We start from the raw sequence: 7,500 nt of genomic DNA on the forward strand, positions 1-7,500 counted from the left end.
CTGTGGGTTGCTCGCCCCGTTCATGGAGACTTGGACGATAGATACCGGACAGACGCGCACGATCCTCCCGAACACCACATTCCTCGGCACCCGCTCAACCGGGCGCGAGGTTCGGTGCTGGGCTCATCCCTGTTCGCTCGCCGCTACTAAGGGAATCCTTGTTAGTTTCTTTTCCTCCGCTTACTGATATGCTTAAGTTCAGCGGGTAGTCTCATCTAAACTGAGGTCAGAATGAATTGTTTGTTTTCAAAAGGAGACAACACTTTATCTAGCTCGGCAGACTTTGGCGTTTTAAAGCCGGGAAAGATTGAATAATTGCCGGTTCAAATTTTTTTTTTTCGAAATAAAGCGAGTCTCTCGTTATTCGCAAAAATTAATTTACGAAAAGTGACAGGGCGTCCTGCGGCTTTTTGTATTGAAACAACGCGTCGTGCGCGAACCAAGCTTGCATAACGAGCGGTTAGAGTGAGTGATAATTCGCGGTGGTCGACACTTCGACACGCCCGGCGCACACACACAACTAAACTCGCGTTGAAGCGGTATATCGCGCACACGCAGCCGACACCTTGTTCGAGAAGATGTGTTTATTTCTAAAATTTTTTTTTTGAGTTGGCTCAAAAATTTCCCATCTGTTTTGCCATCGAAAAAGGTTTCTTTTGAATAGAGAGGAAAAAAACAAAACAGGGCGAACCTTCTTTTATTTTTCCCCCTTTTTTGTATTTGAGGCATCGCGGACACTTAAGTCGCGCGGCACCCAGACGTTAGAGATTCGGGAGCTTTTATGCGGTCAGGCCGGGTGAAAAATAAATCTCGCCGCGACCCAACATGCAAAACCAAGACTGAAAAAATCTCTGTTCGTTCATCATTCGACCGACCCTCAGTCAGATGTGGCCCGAGCGAGAAGCTGGGCCGCCATTTACGTTCAAGATTTCGATGCTCCATGTGTTCTGCAGTTCGCATGGATTAGCGCACTTTGCTGCGCTCTTCATCGATCCACGAGCCTAGTGATCCACCGTTCAGGGTCGTATATAAAACGACATATTCGTTTTCTTCTCTCTTTTTCTCCAACCCGCCCAAGCAAATGAATGCGAGGGCGGAGAAAGAAAGCCAGAAAGAAAATGTTCCGATAAACACTCGTACTAGAATTTGGGTTTAGTGTGTTATTGTGATTTTGAATTCTTCCTACTTCATCGAGAGGGCGAAGGGCAAGCTTAAAAAACATTCGGTTTTCAACGGCATAGTGTCGGGCTTTGGAGTGTTAGTCTATACGACGCACACGCACGCAACCACGAGTATCTACGCCCGAAAGAACGTCCAGAGTAAAGTCTCACACTTTCGTCCCCCACCGAGAATCAAAAAATCCCGAAGACGAAGAGAGAAACAAAAAAAAACAATTTCGATTGGGCGTATCCGCTTTAAACCACCGCGCATCAGAGCGCCTGATACCCGTTCAAAATCTTGATGTTTTTTTTTTTTTCCGACTCTCCATCCACCGAGTTTTTATTTTTCAAAGTGTTTGATTTAGGGACTAAGACTTTATAAAATCTCCTTTATTGTTCCTTCGGTACTCGCGGCCCAGGCGGGCTATCGTATTCTTCACTCTACTAACGTCAACACTGTGAGCGCCGCTAAAGGTCGAATGAATCTATAGAGACATTCACCATCGAAGCAGGAAGAATTTGCTCACGGCCATAGACCAAATCGAAAGACTTTGTGTTTTTTTTTGAGCCGAGAGGAAAGAAAAATCAATTTGAAAAGGCGAATCCGCTTTAAACCACCGCGCATCAGAGCGCCTGATACCCGTTCAAAATAAATGATTTTCTTCCGTCAACCCACACATAGTTCATACGATGTCTTACGCCGAAAGACTTTTGATGGGGTTTTTTTTGTTTTGCAACTTTTAGTTGTTTCGTGCTCAACCAAAGCCATATGCGCAAAACATTTGTCTTGTTCGTTTATGATCCTTCCGCAGGTTCACCTACGGAAACCTTGTTACGACTTTTACTTCCTCTAAAGGATCAAGTTCGACCATCTTTCAGTCTCGCCGTTGGTAGGCACCGCACGGGCAGAGATTGCTCCCCACTCGACGGCACCCCGACAAGCCCGTCCGAAGGCCTCACTAAATCATTCAATCGGTAGTAGCGACGGGCGGTGTGTACAAAGGGCAGGGACGTAATCGACGCGGGCTAGTGACCCGCGCCTACTAGGGATTCCTGGTTCATGGGGATCATTGCAGTCCCCAATCCCAACCACGAAGGAGGTTCAGCGGTTACCCGGTCCTTTCGGACAGGGAGAGTGAAACACGCTGATTCCTTCAGTGTAGCGCGCGTGCGGCCCAGGACATCTAAGGGCATCACAGACCTGTTATTGCTCACTGTCACGCGGCTGGACGCCGCTTGTCCCTCTAAGAAGACCTGCGTGACGGACGCGAGAGCAGAAGGTATCGCCGGGGATGACGACGACCGAATAACAATAGAGCCAGCCCCCGCGAGACATTCCCGACAAAGCCCCGCCATACCTCATCCGCCAGGCAACCAACCCGTGAAGGCCGTACACCCGACGAACAGAGCACAACGAAACCAAGCCGAGAGATTGCCTCACTAAAGGAACCAGTCCCACCGAGACCCGAATCGCCGCCACCTGATCCCGACGCCTCCGTACTCCCTTCGGTTTCAATTGATAAAACCCGTCACCTATTTAGCAGGCTAGAGTCTCGTTCGTTATCGGAATTAACCAGACAAATCGCTCCACCAACTAAGAACGGCCATGCACCACCACCCACCGAATCAAGAAAGAGCTCTCAATCTGTCAATCCTTCCAGTGTCCGGGCCTGGTGAGGTTTCCCGTGTTGAGTCAAATTAAGCCGCAGGCTCCACTCCTGGTGGTGCCCTTCCGTCAATTCCTTTAAGTTTCAGCTTTGCAACCATACTTCCCCCGGAACCCAAAGACTTTGGTTTCCCGGAAGCTGCCCGTCGAGTCATTGGAGTAACTCCGACGGATTGCTGGTTGGCATCGTTTATGGTTAGAACTAGGGCGGTATCTGATCGCCTTCGAACCTCTAACTTTCGTTCTTGATCAAGGAAAACATTCTTGGCAAATGCCTTCGCTGTTGTTCGTCTTGCGGCGGTCCAAGAATTTCACCTCTGTCGCCGCAGTACGAATGCCCCCGTCCGTCTCTATTGACCATTACCTCGGGTCCAAAAGTAAAAGACCAGCAAAATCGGACCGAGGTCCTATTCCATCATTCCATGCTGCGATATTCAGGCGTTGGGATACACCTGCTTTGAGCACTCTAATTTGTTCAAAGTAAACGTTGCCGGCCGCCCGAGACACCCGGTGAAGGGCACCCCGAACGATTGACTGGGTGGAGCGAATCGAGTCAACTACGACCAAAATTTAAAAAAGAACCCGAAAGAACTTTCCAACTCTGGCCGCAGATACAACAACGACGCACCGACCACCACTCCGGCGATGTTGTCCGACCGTGAAGAGAGTCGGGCTTTGACACCCGGGCTCCCAGAGCGTGAAACGCAACACCCTTGATTCAGAGCGGCGCCGCCCGGCCGAAGACAGACATCCGACTACGAGCTTTTTAACCGCAACAACTTTAATATACGCTATTGGAGCTGGAGTTACCGCGGCTGCTGGCACCAGACTTGCCCTCCAATGGTTCCTCGTTAAAGGATTTAAAGTGTACTCATTCCAATCACGGGGCCTCGGAAGAGTCCCGTATCGTTATTTTTCGTCACTACCTCCCCGTGCCGGGAGTGGGTAATTTGCGCGCCTGCTGCCTTCCTTGGATGTGGTAGCCGTTTCTCAGGCTCCCTCTCCGGAATCGAACCCCGATTCCCCGTTACCCGTTGCAACCATGGTAGGCGCGTAACCTACCATCGACAGTTGATAAGGCAGACATTTGAAAGATACGTCGCCGGCGCGAAGGCCGTGCGATCGGCGTGAAGTTATCCAGAGTCACCAAAATTGGTACGGTGCGCGAGCCCGAAAGCCCGGCCCCGACTGGTTTTGATCTAATAAAAGCACCTCTTCTGCGAGCCCGAAAGCCCGCAGTCGAGGCTCGAGTGCATGTATTAGCTCTAGAATTACCACAGTTATCCAAGTAGGATGGAGTGGATCTAAGGAACCATAACTGATTTATTGAGCCATTCGCGGTTTCGCCGTCTAGCGGCTTGTACTTAGACATGCATGGCTTAATCTTTGAGACAAGCATATGCTACTGGCAGGATCAACCAGGTATTTCGTGTATGTTTGTTTGATATGCATCCGGCGAGTTGCGGGTTTTTATTTCGCCCACGCATCACCAAACACACACCAAATCAACACGTTTTTCGTTTTTTTTCTTTTTCTTCGGAAACTAAAATTTTTGATCGCAACGCCTGGCGTGTCACAGCGAGTCCCAGTGAAGAGAAACACCGATCCGATCCGTTTGTTGGATTTTTTTCATTTCAATTTCCAAAGTCAAAGACCATTCAACGGTCTATGAGCCCAAAGTGAATCGGATTCATTCGACCGGTCTTGATATATTCATCAACTTTTTTTCCCGTATTACGGTTTTCGACGGTCATATGTGGCGTGCTGTATGCTCATAAGTCAAGCCTGCTTTACTAAGCTGACAAGCATACATCTTTTAAATTTTTGTGGGCTCAGAGTTTTATTTTTATTTTTCCACCGCCGAGGCACACTCTCGCATCACCCCGCACGACACACACACACACACACACCTCACCGCTCAACGGTCACACGAGGCAGAATTTTCCGCAAAGACTTTCGAAGAGAAAGAGAAAACTCGGAACAACCGCGGTCAGAGGCCAGCATAGAGGCATCGTATAGAAAGTCATGGGCGGAAAAAAACAAATCATTTCAAGTCGAGACAAGCAACCAGACTACCCCTATAAAAGTGCGCAATTCTTTAAGAGTTCACCGAAGAATGACCGAGATCAAGTATGCACGAAACGAACATATTCCAAGGGCAGCTGAATAAGCGATTCTGCGCCGAAGCGCGAGAAAAGCAAGCGGTACACCGATGGGGATCGTTTTTTTTATCGTGTTAGATTCGTTGTTGTCAAGCAAGGATTCTCAAAATGTTTTTTGCATTGCACCCAAGTTTCGTACTGATTACTTGTCGCAGACCGGTGACTGTCAAAAAAAAATTTTTTACGTTTTTTCTTGAGAGGTCACTGCCTACACACAACTCCGGGCGGGCCGTACACTCACAGCCGTTTGAATTCTCCCTTCGTGTGTCATGGCCATAACTGAGCGTACATCTTACCGGGCGCCGAGTTGATCTGGCTTGTTCGATGAACGTTCGGGATACGTACAATCGATATAGCTCCAACCGTAACTCGTTTGTAATTACGCCGGCCATACTCAGCGGGCGCTCAGCTCAGCTCTCGATATCTTCCGTCGAAGGGAAGTTCGTAGTAAAAGAGAGTCAGAGTCGACGCCACATTTTGCGGTCCTCGCATCTCATCCGATTTTTGAATTTTATAGATTTGCCATCACTTCCACCCAATTCTCTCGTATATTTCAATCTCTTGACTTTGTCCGACCGGGCCGTCTTCGCCCCCCTTCAACTCCGTCCATCTCCACTTCTGTGTTCCACACAACGAGCTTCCGTCAAACGGCAAAATGTGAAATATGCGCACGCCGCACGAAATAATTTGAAAGCGTTCTGTTTGGTGGCTTTTTTATTTTTTATCTCTCGGCTCACACACACACACACACATTTCCGCCTGAACGGTAATTTTTTTTTGATACGGTGTCAAAAAGTGAAAAGACGCGCACCATTTTCTTTTCTCTTCCGTATCGTCGCTGACGGTAAACGCTGATGGTTATGATGCCGTAAGTTTGGAAGAAAGAATCTTTCCCGTCTTGTCTTGTTACGGTAAAATAACAAAGAACAAGCGTCCGATTTCTCTCACAGACGGCCACAGACAAACCACACGTGCCGAAGAAACGAAACGTCCGAAACCAAAAAAATGTTTGACGCGCGCACCTCTTCTGAACTTTTCGACCAAGAGTCGTTGGATCGAGTGACGAGCTTCTCAGCTGTCGCACCAATCGGTGAAGCGGGCGTTTGAATTCCCGTCCACATCGCGGTTCGGATATATTTTTACATATACCGACCATCGGAAATTTCGAAAACGGTTTTACCGAAGGAATGATATTTCACACACCGACAGCTCATCGAGTTCGTCTCCGTTCAACGGTTTTTTTTTTTTAAGACTTTTTGATCGCATGGGGCTAAACTGGTTAGAGCAAAGCCGCGATCCAAGCAGTGAAAAAAAAACAAAGACAGTGCAAGCGCGATCGAACGGAATCGAAACTAAAATCATGTGAAGTGGCGGGCGGAAAGGAGCTCAGCTACGGTGGAAATGAAACTACAACTAACGCCGAACCGGACAACTTCCCATTCTGCGTCTTCGTTTCATTTCCCAAAGCTCCCCGTCGATACCAAAGTTTTTGCGTCGAAGCTACTAAAGAAATTTCGCGCTTTCCTTTTCGCCTCTTTCGCCTTCCCTTCGATATCTATCCAACCACCGGCTTCGACTTTATTTCTTTCACCCGTCTATTCGCCCGATAGTCGACGGTCGGCCATTCTTTGGTATCGGCCAGGCGGACTAACAAGAAGTAAGACTCGTTTGAAAAATTTGGACCGGGCTTTACAATCGCTGCTTGTCGTAATGTCGCAAATTTGAAAAAAATTTTCAATTCGAGAAACCAAACTATTCGACACTTCGAAAATTTTTGGGACTCTGAAAATTTTTCCGAGTTTAGGAATCGAGACCTCTTCTATACTAAGGAAAACCACTAATGTTCCGCCGCATAATGTCTCCGTTTTCCGGCTCATTTTTAGCGATTGGACGGGGACATTGCCCCATCCAACCGCCAGCCGACTTTCAGGAACCGTCGTTTTCAAAGTTGGGACTTAGAAAATTTTCGACGAGTGGGAATTTTTTACGGTCGCAAGTCATCACGACACGCCCGACCAACCCATTTGAGAGCCGCCACGCCTCGACGGTGTGACGGCTTTTTTTCGAATCGACGGGTCTCGCTCACTCCTCTCTCGCGCCGACCAGAGGCCGGGCGAGAGAGTCGTTGCCAAACACCGTCGTCGGAAATGGGAGAATTTGAGTGGGAATTTTTTACGGTCGCGAGTCATCACGACACGCCCGACCAACCCATTTGAGAGCCGCCACGCCTCGACGGTGTGACGGCTTTTTTTCGAATCGACGGGTCTCGCTCACTCCTCTCTCGCGCCGACCAGAGGCCGGGCGAGAGAGTCGTTGCCAAACACCGTCGTCGGAAATGGGAGAATTTGAGTGGGAATTTTTTACGGTCGCGAGTCATCACGACACGCCCGACCAACCCACTTGAGAGCCGCCACGCCTCGACGGTGTGACGGCTTCTCTTTTCGAATCGACGGGTCTCGCTCACTCCTCTCTCGCGCCGACCAGTGGCCGGGCGAGAGAGTCGTTGCCAAAC

The 7,500-nt window shown here is 48.9% G+C and overlaps 2 non-coding genes across 2 annotated transcripts; both read right to left on the minus strand.

The window, feature by feature from the left end:
* Positions 1–871: 871 nt before the first annotated feature.
* LOC124319542 lies at positions 872–1,024 on the minus strand. The gene has a single exon (XR_006913243.1). It is a non-coding gene; the product is annotated as a 5.8S ribosomal RNA (ribosomal RNA).
* Positions 1,025–1,955: 931 nt separating this feature from the next.
* Positions 1,956–4,251, minus strand: LOC124319546. Its single transcript, XR_006913246.1, has one exon. It is a non-coding gene; the product is annotated as a small subunit ribosomal RNA (ribosomal RNA).
* Positions 4,252–7,500: the final 3,249 nt, after the last annotated feature.

The sequence above is a fragment of the Daphnia pulicaria genome, unplaced genomic scaffold (assembly GCF_021234035.1).
Source record: "Daphnia pulicaria isolate SC F1-1A unplaced genomic scaffold, SC_F0-13Bv2 h1tg000179l, whole genome shotgun sequence".
Classification (NCBI taxonomy): Eukaryota; Metazoa; Arthropoda; class Branchiopoda; order Diplostraca; family Daphniidae; genus Daphnia; species Daphnia pulicaria.